Source organism: Octopus bimaculoides, chromosome 22 (assembly GCF_046866305.1).
Source record: "Octopus bimaculoides isolate indiv1 chromosome 22, ASM4686630v1, whole genome shotgun sequence".
Lineage (NCBI taxonomy): Eukaryota > Metazoa > Mollusca > Cephalopoda > Octopoda > Octopodidae > Octopus > Octopus bimaculoides.
The window spans coordinates 348616-362025 of NC_142949.1; positions in this window are offsets into that span (position 1 = coordinate 348616).

The window sequence follows — 13410 nt, forward strand, 5'->3', positions numbered from 1 at the left end:
TACAAACGATCTCTCCTTTAGCTATACAAACGATATTTCCTTTAGCTATACAAACGATCTTCAATTCAGCTATACAAACGATCTTTCCATTAGCTATATAAACGATCTTCCCTTCAGCTATACAAACGATCTCTCCTTTAGCTAAACACACGATCATTCCTTTAGCTATACAAACGATCTTTCCTTTAGCTATACAAACGACATGCATTTAGCTATACAAACGATCTCCCTTTTAGCTGTACAAACGATCTTCCCTTTAGCTATACAAACGATCTTTCTTTAGCTATACAAACTATCTTCCCTTCAGCTATACAAACGATCTCTCCTTTAGCTATAAAAACGATCTTTCCTTTAGCTATACAAACGATATTACTTCAGCTATAAAAACGATCTCTCCTTTAGCTATACAAACGATCTTTGTTTAGCTATACAAACTATCTTCCCTTCAGCTATACAAACGATCTCTCCTTTAGCTATAAAAACGATCTTTCCTTTAGCTATACAAACGATATTACTTCAGCTATACAAACGATCTCTCCTTTAGCTATACAAACGATCTTCAATTCAGCTATACAAACGATCTTTCCTTTAGCTATATAAACGATCTTTCCTTTAGCTATACAAACGATCTTACGTCAGCTATACAAACGATCTTTCCTTTAGCTATACAAACGATCTTCAGCTATACAAACAATCTCTCCTTTAGCTATACAAACGATCTTACCTTCAGCTATACAAACCATCTTTCCATTAGCTCTACACCCGATCTCCCCTTTAGCTATAAAAACGATCTCTACTTTAGCTATACAAACGATCTTCCTTTCAGCTATACAAACGATCTTTCCTTTAGCTGAAAGAACGATGTTTCCTTTAGCTATACAAACGATCTTTCCTTTAGCTGTACAAACGATCTTCCTGCAGCTATACAAACGACATTCCTTTAGCTATACAAACAATCTTCCCTTCAGCTATACAAACGATCTCTACTTTAGCTATACAAACGATCTTTCCTTTAGCTATAAAAACGACATGCATTTAGCTATACAAACGATCTCCCTTTTAGCTGTACAAACGATCTTCCCTTTAGCTATACAAACGATCTTCCCTTCAGCTATACAAACGATCTTACCTTCAGCTATACAAACGATCTTACCTTCAGCTATACAAACGATCTTTCATTTAGCTGAACGAACGATGTTTCCTTTAGCTATACAAACGATCTTTCCTTTAGCTATACAAACGATCTTTCCTTTAGCTATACAAACGATCTTTCCTTTAGCTGAACGAACGATGTTTCCTTTAGCTATACAAACGATATTCCTTTAGCGATACAAACGATCTTCCCTTCAGCTATACAAACGATCTCTACTTTAGCTATACAAACGATCATTCCTTTAGCTATACAAACGATCTTTCCCTTAGCTATGCAAACGATCTTCCCTTCAGCTATACAAACGATCTTTGCCTTAGCTATGCAAACGATCTTTCCTTTAGCTATACAAACGAACTTCCGTTTAGCTATACAACGATCTTTTCTTTAGCTATACAAACGATCTTCACTTCAGCTATACAAACGATCTTTCCTTTAGCTATACAAACGGTCTTCCCTTCAGCTATACAAACTATCTTTCCTTTAGCTATACAAACGTCATGCATGTAGCTATACAAACGATCTCCCTTTTAGCTACACAAACGATCTTCCCTTCGGCTATGCAAACGATGTTACTTCAGCTATACAAACGATCTCTCCTTTAGCTATACAAACGATCTTTCTTTAGCTATACAAACGATCTTCCCTTCAGCTATACGAACTATCTTCCCTTTAGATATACAAACGATCTTTCCATTAGCTCTACACCCGATCTTTCCTTTAGCTATACAAACGATCTTCCCTTTAGCTATACAAACGACATTCCTTTAGCTATACAAACGATCTGCCCTTTAGCTATAAAAACGATCTTTCCTTTAGCTATAGAAACGATCTTACTTCAGCTATACAAACGATCTCTCCTTTAGCTATACAAACGATATACAAACGACCTTATTTCAGCTATACAAACGATCTCTCCTTTAGCTATACAAACGATATTTCCTTTAGCTATACAAACGATCTTTCCTTTGGCTATACAAGCGATCTTTCCTTTGGCTATTCAAACGATCTTTCATTTTGCTATACAAACGATCTTTTCTTTGGCTATAGAAACGATCCGTCCTTTGGCTATACAAACGATCATTCCTTTAGCTATACTAACGATGTTTCCTTTAGCTAGATCGTTTGTATAGCTAAAGGAAAGATCGTGTGTAGAGCTAGTGGAAAGATCGTTTGTGTAGCTAAAGGGAAGATAGTTCGTATAGGTGAAGGGAAGATCGTTTGTATAGCTAAAGAAAGATCGTTTGTATAGCTAAAGGAAAGATAGTTTGTATAGCTAAAGGAAAGATCGTTTGTATACCTAAAGGAAAGATCGTTTGCATAGCTAAAGGAAAGATCGTTTGTATAGCTAAAGGAAACATCGTTTGTATAGCTAAAGGAATGATCGTTTGTATAGCTGAAGGGAAGATCGTTTGTAAATCCAAAGGAAAGATCGTTTGTATAGCTACAGAAAAGATCGTCTGTATAGCTAAAGCAAAGATCGTTTGTATAGCTAAAGGAAAGATCGTTTGTATAGATAAAGGGAAGTTCTTTATATAGCTAAAGGAAATATCGTTTGCATAGCTAAAGGAAAGATCGTTTGTATAGCTAAAGGAAACATCGTTAGTATAGCTAAAGGAATGATCGTTTGTATAGCTGAAGGGAAGATCGTTTCTATAGCCAAAGAAAAGATCGTTTGTATAGCAAAATGAAAGATCGTTTGTATAGCCAAAGGAAAGATCGCTTGTATAGCTTAAGGAAAGTTCGTTTGTATAGCAAAAGGAAAGATAGTTTGTATAGATAAAGGGAAGATAGTTTCTATAGCCAAAAGAAATATCGTTTGAATAGGTAAACGAAAGATCGTTTGTACAGCTAAAGGGGAGATCGTTTGTATAGCTGAAGGGAAGTTCGTTTGTATAGCTAAAGGATAGATCGTTTGCATAGCTAAAGGAAAGATCGTTTGTATAGCTAAACGCGAGATCGTTTGTATAGCTGAAGTAAGGTCGTTTGTATAGCTAAAGGAAAGATCGTTTGTATAGCTAAAGGAAACATCGTTTGTAGAGCTAAAGGAATGATCGTTTGTATAGCTGAAGGGAAGATAGTTTGTACAGCTAAAGAGGAGATCGTTTGTATAGCTAAAGGAAAGATAGTTTGTATAGCTGAAGGGAAGTTCGTTTGTATAGCTAAAGGAAAGATCGTTTGCATAGCTAAAGGAAAGATCGTTTGTATAGCTAAACGCGAGATCGTTTGTATAGCTGAAGTAAGGTCGTTTGTATAGCTAAAGGAAAGATCGTTTGCATAGCTAAAGGAAAGATCGTTTGTATAGCTAAACGCGAGATCGTTTGTATAGCTGAAGTAAGGTCGTTTGTATAGCTAAAGGAAAGATCGTTTGCATAGCTAAAGGAAAGATCGTTTGTATAGCTATACGCGAGATCGTTTGTATAGCTGAAGTAAGGTCGTTTGTATAGCTAAAGGAAAGTTCGTTTGTATAGCTAAAGGAATGATCGTTTGTATAGCTGAAGGGAAGATAGTTTGTATAGCTGAAGGGAAGATCGTTTGTATAGCTAAAGGAAGGATCGTTTGTATAGCTAAAAGAAAGATCGTTTGCATAGCTAAACGAAAGATCGTTTGTATAGCTAAAGGAAAGATCGTTTACATAGCTAAAGGAAAGATCGTTTGTATAGCTATACGCGAGATCGTTTGTATAGCTGAAGTAAGGTCGTTTGTATAGCTAAAGGAAAGATCGTTTGTATAGCTAAAGGAAACATCGTTTGTATAGCTAAGGGAATGATCGTTTCTATAGCAAAAGGAAAGATCGTTTGTATAGCTAAAGGAAATATCGTTTGTATAGCTGACGTAAGATCGTTTGTATAGCTAAAGGAAAGATCGTTTGTATAGCTAAAGGAAAGATCGTTTTTATAGCTGAAGGGTAGATCGTTTGTATAGCTAAAGGAAAGATCGTTTGTATAGCTATAGGAAACATCGTTTGTATAGCTAGAGGAATGATCGTTTGTATAGCTGAAGGGAAGATAGTTTGTATAGCTGAAGGGAAGATCGTTTGTATAGCTAAAGAAAGATCGTTTGTATAGCTAAAGGAGAGATCGTTTGTATAGCTGAAGGGAAGATCGTTTCTATAGCTAAAGGAAAGTTCGTTTTTATAGCTAAATGAGAGATCGTTTGTATAGATGAAGTAACATCGTTTGCATAGCTGAACGGAAGATCGTTTGTATAGCTAAAGGGAAGATCGTTTGTACAGCTAAAAGGGAGATCGTTTGTATAGCTAAAGGAATGTCGTTTGTATAGCTAAAGGGAAGATCGTTTATATAACTAAAGGAAAGATCGTTTTTATAGCTGAAGGGAAGATCGTTTGTATAGCTAAAGGAAAGATCGTTTGTATAGCTGAAGGGAAGATAGTTTGTATAGCTGAAGAGAAGATCGTTTGTATAGCTAAAAGGGAGATCGTTTGTATGGCTAAATGAATGTCGTTTGTATAGCTAAAGGAAAGATCGTTTGCATAGCTAAAGGAAAGATCGTTTGCATAGCTAAAGGAATTCTCGTTTGTATAGCTAAAGTAGAGATCGTTTGTATAGCTGAAGGGAAGATCGTTTGTATAGCTATAGGAATGTCGTTTGTATAGCTGCAGGAAGATCGTTTGTACAGCTAAAGGAAAGATCGTTTGTATAGCTAAAGGAAACATCGTTCGTTCAGCTAAGGGAAAGATCGTTTTTATAGCTGAATTGAAGATCGTTTGTGTAGCTGAAGGGAAGATCGTTTGTACAGCTAAAGGGGAGATCGTTTGTATAGCTAAAGGAATGTCATTTGTATAGCTTAAGGAGGGATCGTTTGTATAGCTAAAAGAAAGATCGTTTGTATAGCCAAAGGAAAGATCATTCGTATAGCTGAAGTGAGGATCGTTTGTATAGCTAAAGGGAAGGTCGTTTGTAGAGCTGAAAGGAAGATCGTTTGTATAGCTAAAGTAGAGATCGTTTTTATAGCTAAACGGGAGATCGGGTGTTGAGCTAATGGAAAGATGGTTTGTATAGCTGAAGGTAAGATCGTTTGTAGAGCTAAAGGAGAGATTGTTTGTATAGCTGAAGATCGTTTGTATAGCTAAAGGAAAGATCGTTTGTATAGCTGACGTAAGATCGTTTGTATAGCTAAAGGAAAGATCGTTTATATAGCTAAAGTAAAGATCGTTTGTATAGCTGAATTGAAGATCGTTTGTATAGCTAAAGGAAAGATCGTTTTTATAGCTAAAGGGGAGATCGTTTGTATAGCTAAAGGAATGTCATTTGTATAGCTAAAGGGATGATCGTTTGTATAGCTAAAGATAGATCGTTTGTATAGCTAAAGGAAAGATCGTGTGTAGAGCTAACGGAAAGATCGTTTGTATAGCGGAAGGTAAGATCGTTTGTATAGCTAAATGAGAGATTGTTTATATAGCTAAAGGAAAGATCGTTTGTATAGCTGAAGTGAAGATAGTTTGTATAGCTAGAGGAATGATCGTTTGTATAGCTGAAGGGAAGATAGTTTGTATAGCTGAAGGGAAGATCGTTTGTATAGCTAAAGAAAGATCGTTTGTATAGCTGAAGGAGAGATCGTTTGTATAGATGAAGTAACATCGTTTGCATAGCTGAAGGGAAGATCGTTTGTATAGCTAAAGGGAAGATCGTTTGTACAGCTAAAAGGGAGATCGTTTGTATAGCTAAATGCATGTCGTTTCTATAGCTAAAGGAAAGATCGTTTGTATAACTGACGTAAGATCGTTTGTATAGCTAAAGGAAAGATCGCTTATGTAGCTAAAGGAAAGTTCGTTTGTATAGCTAAATGAGAGATCGTTTGTATAGATGAAGTAACATCGTTTGCATAGCTGAACGGAAGATCGTTTGTATAGCTAAAGGGTAGATCGTTTGTACAGCTAAAAGGGAGATCGTTTGTATAGCTAAAGGAATGTCGTTTGTATAGCTATAGGGAAGATCGTTTATATAACTAAAGGAAAGATCGTTTTTATAGCTGAAGGGAAGATCGTTTGTATAGCTAAAGGAAAGATCGTTTGTATAGCTGAAGGGAAGATAGTTTGTATAGCTGAAGAGAAGATCGTTTGTATAGCTAAAAGGGAGATCGTTTGTATAGCTAAATGAATGTCGTTTGTATAGCTAAAGGAAAGATCGTTTGCATAGCTAAAGGAAAGATCGTTTGCATAGCTAAAGGAATTCTCGTTTGTATAGCTAAAGTAGAGATCGTTTGTATAGCTGAAGGGAAGATCGTTTGTATAGCTAGAGGAATGTCGTTTGTATAGCTGCAGGAAGATCGTTTGTACAGCTAAAGGAAAGATCGTTTGTATAGCTAAAGGAAACATCGTTCGTTCAGCTAAGGGAAAGATCGTTTTTATAGCTGAAGGTAAGATCGTTTGTATAGCTAAAGGAGAGATTGTTTGTATAGCTGAGGATCGTTTGTATAGCTTAAGGAAAGATCGTTTCTATAGCTGACGTAAGATCGTTTGTATAGCTAAAGGAAAGATCGTTTATATAGCTAAAGGAAAGATCGTTTGTATAGCTGAATTGAAGATCGTTTGTATAGCTGAAGGGAAGATCGTTTGTACAGCTAAAGGGGAGATCGTTTGTATAGCTAAATGCATGTCGTTTGTATAGCTAAAGGAAAGATCGTTTGTATAACTGACGTAAGATCGTTTGTATAGCTAAAGGAAAGATCGCTTATGTAGCTAAAGGAAAGTTCGTTTGTATAGCTAAATGAGAGATCGTTTGTATAGATGAAGTAACATCGTTTGCATAGCTGAACGGAAGATCGTTTGTATAGCTAAAGGGAAGATCGTTTGTACAGCTAAAAGGGAGATCGTTTGTATAGCTAAAGGAATGTCGTTTGTATAGCTATAGGGAAGATCGTTTATATAACTAAAGGAAAGATCGTTTTTATAGCTGAAGGGAAGATCGTTTGTATAGCTAAAGGAAAGATCGTTTGTATAGCTGAAGGGAAGATAGTTTGTATAGCTGAAGAGAAGATCGTTTGTATAGCTAAAAGGGAGATCGTTTGTATAGCTAAATGAATGTCGTTTGTATAGCTAAAGGAAAGATCGTTTGCATAGCTAAAGGAAAGATCGTTTGCATAGCTAAAGGAATTCTCGTTTGTATAGCTAAAGTAGAGATCGTTTGTATAGCTGAAGGGAAGATCGTTTGTATAGCTAGAGGAATGTCGTTTGTATAGCTGCAGGAAGATCGTTTGTACAGCTAAAGGAAAGATTGTTTGTATAGCTAAAGGAAACATCGTTCGTTCAGCTAAGGGAAAGATCGTTTTTATAGCTGAAGGTAAGATCGTTTGTATAGCTAAAGGAGAGATCGTTTGTATAGCTGAGGATCGTTTGTATAGCTTAAGGAAAGATCGTTTGTATAGCTGACGTAAGATCGTTTGTATAGCTAAAGGAAAGATCGTTTATATAGCTAAAGGAAAGATCGTTTGTATAGCTGAATTGAAGATCGTTTGTATAGCTGAAGGGAAGATCGTTTGTACAGCTAAAGGGGAGATCGTTTGTATAGCTAAAGGAATGTCATTTGTATAGCTTAAGGAGGGATCGTTTGTATAGCTAAAAGAAAGATCGTTTGTATAGCCAAAGGAAAGGTCATTCGTATAGCTGAAGTGAGGATCGTTTGTATAGCTAAAGGGAAGGTCGTTTGTAGAGCTGAAAGGAAGATCGTTTGTATAGCTAAAGTAGAGATCGTTTTTATAGCTAAACGGGCGATCGGGTGTAGAGCTAATGGAAAGATGGTTTGTATAGCTGAAGGTAAGATCGTTTGTAGAGCTAAAGGAGAGATTGTTTGTATAGCTGAAGATCGTTTGTATAGCTAAAGGAAAGATCGTTTGTATAGCTGACGTAAGATCGTTTGTATAGCTAAAGGAAAGATCGTTTATATAGCTAAAGTAAAGATCGTTTGTATAGCTGAATTGAAGATCGTTTGTATAGCTAAAGGAAAGATCGTGTGTAGAGCTAATGGAAAGATCGTTTGTATAGCGGAAGGTAAGATCGTTTTTATAGCTAAAGGAGAGATTGTTTATATAGCTAAAGGAAAGATCGTTTGTATACCTGAAGTGAAGATAGTTTGTATAGCTAGAGGAATGATCGTTTGTATAGCTGAAAGGAAGATAGTTTGTATAGCTGAAGGGAAGATCGTTTGTATAGCTAAAGAAAGATCGTTTGTATAGCTAAAGGAGAGATCGTTTGTATAGATGAAGTAACATCGTTTGCATAGCTGAAGGGAAGACCGTTTGTATAGCTAAAGGGAAGATCGTTTGTACAGCTAAAAGGGAGATCGTTTGTATAGCTAAATGCATGTCGTTTGTATAGCTAAAGGAAAGATCGTTTGTATAACTGACGTAAGATCGTTTGTATAGCTAAAGGAAAGATCGCTTATGTAGCTAAAGGAAAGAACGTTTGTATAGCTGAAGGGAAGATCGTTTGTATAGCTAAAGGAAAGATCGTTTGTATAGCTAAAGAAATGATCGTTTGTATAGCTAAAGGAAACATCGTTTGTATAGCTAAAGGAATGATCGTTTGTATAGCTGAAGGGAAGATAGTTTGTATAACTAAAGGAAAGTTCGTTTGTATAGCTAAAAGAAAGATCGTTTGTATAGCCAAAGGAAAGATCATTCGTATAGCTGAAGTGAGGATCGTTTGTATAGCTAAAGGGAAGGTCGTTTGTGCAGCTAAAGGGGAGATCGTTTGTATAGCTAAAGGAAAGATCGTTTGTACAGCTAAAGGGAAGATCGTTTGTATAGCTAAAGGAAAGATCGTTTGTATAACTGACGTAAGATCGTTTGTATAGCTAAAGGAAAGATCGTTTATGTAGCTAAAGGAAAGAACGTTTGTATAGCTGAAGGGAAGATCGTTTGTATAGCTAAAGGAAAGATCGTTTGTATAGCTAAAGGAATGATCGTTTGTATAGCTAAAGGAAACATCGTTTGTTTAGCTAAAGGAATGATCGTTTGTATAGCTGAAGGGAAGATAGTTTGTATAACTAAATGAAAGTTCGTTTGTATAGCTAAAAGAAAGATCGTTTGTATAGCCAAAGGAAAGATCATTCGTATAGCTGAAGTGAGGATCGTTTGTATAGCTAAAGGGAAGGTCGTTTGTGCAGCTAAAGGGGAGATCGTTTGTATAGCTAAAGGAAAGATCGTTTGTACAGCTAAAGGGGAGATCGTTTGTATAGCTAAAGGGGAGATCGTTTGTATAGCTAAAGGAATGTCATTTGTATAGCTTAAGGAGGGATCGTTTGTATAGCTAAAAGAAAGATCGTTTGTATAGCCAAAGGAAAGATCATTCGTATAGCTGAAGTGAGGATCGTTTGTATAGCTAAAGGGAAGGTCGTTTGTGCAGCTAAAGGGGAGATCGTTTGTATAGCTAAAGGGAAATCGTTTGTATAGCTAAAGGAATGTCATTTGTATAGCTTAAGGAATGATCTTTTTTATAGCTGAAGGAAAGATCGTTTGTATAGGTAAAGGGAAGATCGTTTGTATAGCTAAAGGAAAGATCGTTTTATAGCTGAAGTGATGATTGTTTGTTTACCTAAATGAAAAATCGTTTGTACAGCTAAAGGGAAGCTCGTTTGTATAACAAAAGTGAAGATCGTTTGTATAGCTAAGGGGAAGATCGTTTGTAAATCTAAGGGGAAGATCGTTTGTACAGCTAAAGGAAAGATCGTTTGTATAGCTAAAGGGAAGATCGTTTGTACAGCTGAATGGAAGATCGTTTGTATAGCTAAACGGAAGATCGTTTGTAGCTAAACGGAAGATCATGTGTATAGCCAAAGGGAAGATCGTCTGCATAGCTAAGTGGAGAACAGTTTATGTAGCCAAGTTATTTCAGTATAGAAGATGAACGGATACACTTTATATGGTGTGTCACTCAAAAATAATTTGAATGGAATCCCTTCCATCGGAAGTCCTCTACTTAACCTTTACTGAACTTTGGTTCAACAAAAACCCTTTTTACTTGCATCCATATCTAAATTCTCAATTTGTCTCCAGGATAGATTCCTACAACTCATTTACTTTCACACTACGTCCTTTGAAACCGTCTCTATTTTGTTCTTTATAAATTCAATTTCCTACCAACACTTATTTCTGTGTTATTCAACTTTTTATCAACATTTTCTCCCGTCTTTATTTCGAATGTGACCCTTTCTACCAACACTTTTTCTCCTCTCCTGTGAATTTCACACTTTTATTAAGACCCTTTCTCCTCTTTATCTGCTGTAACCTTCAATGTATCTTTTCTCTCTTTTTTTTAAATCCTTTCTGACAATGAATTTTCTAACAACATGCTTTCTCTCTCTTCTCTACCTCTAACTGTGAAGATGCATGACTCAGTGGTAAAAGCATTGGGCTCACAATCACAAGGTAGTGAGTTCAATTCTCAAACTGAGCTGTGTTGTGTTCTTGAGAAAGAAATGGTCCCCGTGCTTTTAAGTATGCACTAAGGCATCTGTGTGCAGATGAACTAAACTGTTGCACACAATGTCTTGGCCACATGAACCATTTAACCCCTCTAGACTTCCTTCACTGCTTTTGTGTTCTCATAGGTCCTGAGAGAGGTAAGAGGATGACCACTTGCTGAGATGTGCAGGTTTGTTAGCTTTTCAATATCCATGCTCCATCATTACCACCATAAAAGCAATAGAAAGAAAACAACAACAATAATAGAAATAACAATAACAACAACAATAACAAAAGAAAGTTGCATTTTGATGATTGCTGGTATTTTTTTTTTTATATTTTATTCTCAGAATGAAGGTGACAGCATAAATGACAAGTTTTAACATGAAAATAAATTTACAAGTCTGAATGAATTACGTCAATTTTTCGAGTTGACAAAGTCAATGTCAACAAACCAATGTCAAGTACAATTAACCTTTATTTCAATTCATAGGTCGTTATTATTATTATTATTTATTTAATTTATTTTTTTTTTTGCTTTTTAACATTTTTATTTTTCACCTAAAAAACTATAAGTTTAGAATTCTTTTCAAATAAAACAGTATTCTGCAGTTTGTGCACTAATTCTGCAGTTGGTGCACTAATATCAACATTTTTGGAGGGAAATCAATTTTCTTCTTTTGAGGGATGGGGGACATATTTAAAGTTTTTTTCTTTTTTTTATTATATATTTTAAATCATTACATTTTAATTTAAAGCAATTATAATTTTAAAAATCCCTCTCATAATTTCTTAAATTTACAGTTGATACATTTTGCCATGTTGAGAGGATGAAGACATCAAAAACAGAGAGAGAGAGAAAAGAAGAACTCACATACAAAGATACATACACCATATATATATATAGATGTATGCATATATATATATATATATATATATATATATATATATATGCATAGATCTGTGAGTGTGTAGGTATGTATATATATGTATGCATAGATCTCTATGTGTATTGTGTATTATGTATATATATATATACACACACACACACACACACATATATATACATACACATATTTATACATATGCATACATGTAAAATATATATATTGTACAATATAAATATAAAAATATAATATATACACATATACATATATTTATATAATCATATACATATATATACATACACATATACAAATACACACACACATAACCATATACATATATATATATACACATGTATATACATATATACACACCTGCATATATACACATATACACACACACAAATATACATACATGCATACAGATATATGTACATACACATACTACACATAGCTACCATATCCAATAACATATGCTTGTCTATGTACATATGTCTACACATGCCTTCCTCTCAACATGGCTTTCTAGATTTGCCTTCAACAAGATACACATCTCTGCTGTTTCAACAGTTTCTCTCCCCCCAAAAAAGAAAAAAAAAGTAAAAAAAAAAAACAAAAGAAATTTTGTGCTTTGTTCCCAAAACCTTTACAGGGGAAATGACCTCCAAAACTATTTAGAATACATCGTACAAGAAGAAATATAAACTGTAAATATAAAATAAAAATTAAAACACAAAATGTAGTTCATTATTTTATAGATTGATTGATTGATTTGTGTTTCGTTCACAGTGTGAAGTTTGAAAGCAGGGGAAAGAGCACAAAACTTTCTAAATATATAAAATTCTGTCCAGGTGGACATAGAACAATTGCCTGTGGAATAAGACTTCTAGAAGGGGAGGTGGGGCATACATATGAGCTGTAAGCTAGACAGGTAAGTTGTAAGGACAGCCTGGAAAAAAATCTTATAAGTGAATTTGAAGAGACCCTGTCCTAAGAAAGGGCAACTAGTCTTGGTCCAGTATGATAAACTCACAGACAGAATTATTTACAAATGGGGAAAAAAGCCCAATACTTCTGTGTGTGTGTGTGTGTGTGTGTGTGTGTGTGTGTGTGTGTGTGTGTGAATTTTACTCTTATAAAGTTATTGAACTCCAGTCATATGGAGCACAATCTTCAAAAGTTTTAGTTGCCATATCAACCCCAGTACTTATTTCAGTCTAAAATGTATTTTATCAGTCTCTCTCTCTCCCCATATATATATATATATATATATATATATATATATATATATATATATATATAATGGCAACATACAAAATCCAGAGTAATAGGAGTGAGAAGTTGCAATGTTGGATATATATATATATATATATATATATATATATATATATATATATATATATATATATATATATATATATATATACATACATATATATATATATATACATACATATATATATATATATATATATACATACATATATATATATATATACATATATATATACATATATATATATACATACATATATATATATACATACATATATATATATATATACATATACATATATATATATATATATATATATATATATATATATATATATATATGTATATATATATATTTCCAACATTGCAACTTCTCACTCCTATTACTCTGGATTTTGTGTGTTGCCATTTTTTGTTTTATACAACTGCAAAAGACTTGTATTCAACAACTCTCAAGAAACAAAAATGCAAAACAAATGCTGATGGTGGGAAACCTCAGCTTCCATTCTTCACTCGGTTGAGTTTTGAAACATATTTATGTGTGTGTGTGTGTGTGTGTGTGTGTGTGTGTGAAGACATCTATAAGGATAACAGAAGCATGACCTTGAATTACAAGTACCCTAATAATAATTTTATCAACTCCTGAAGAACTGATAAAGAGCCAAAACATAACGCAAT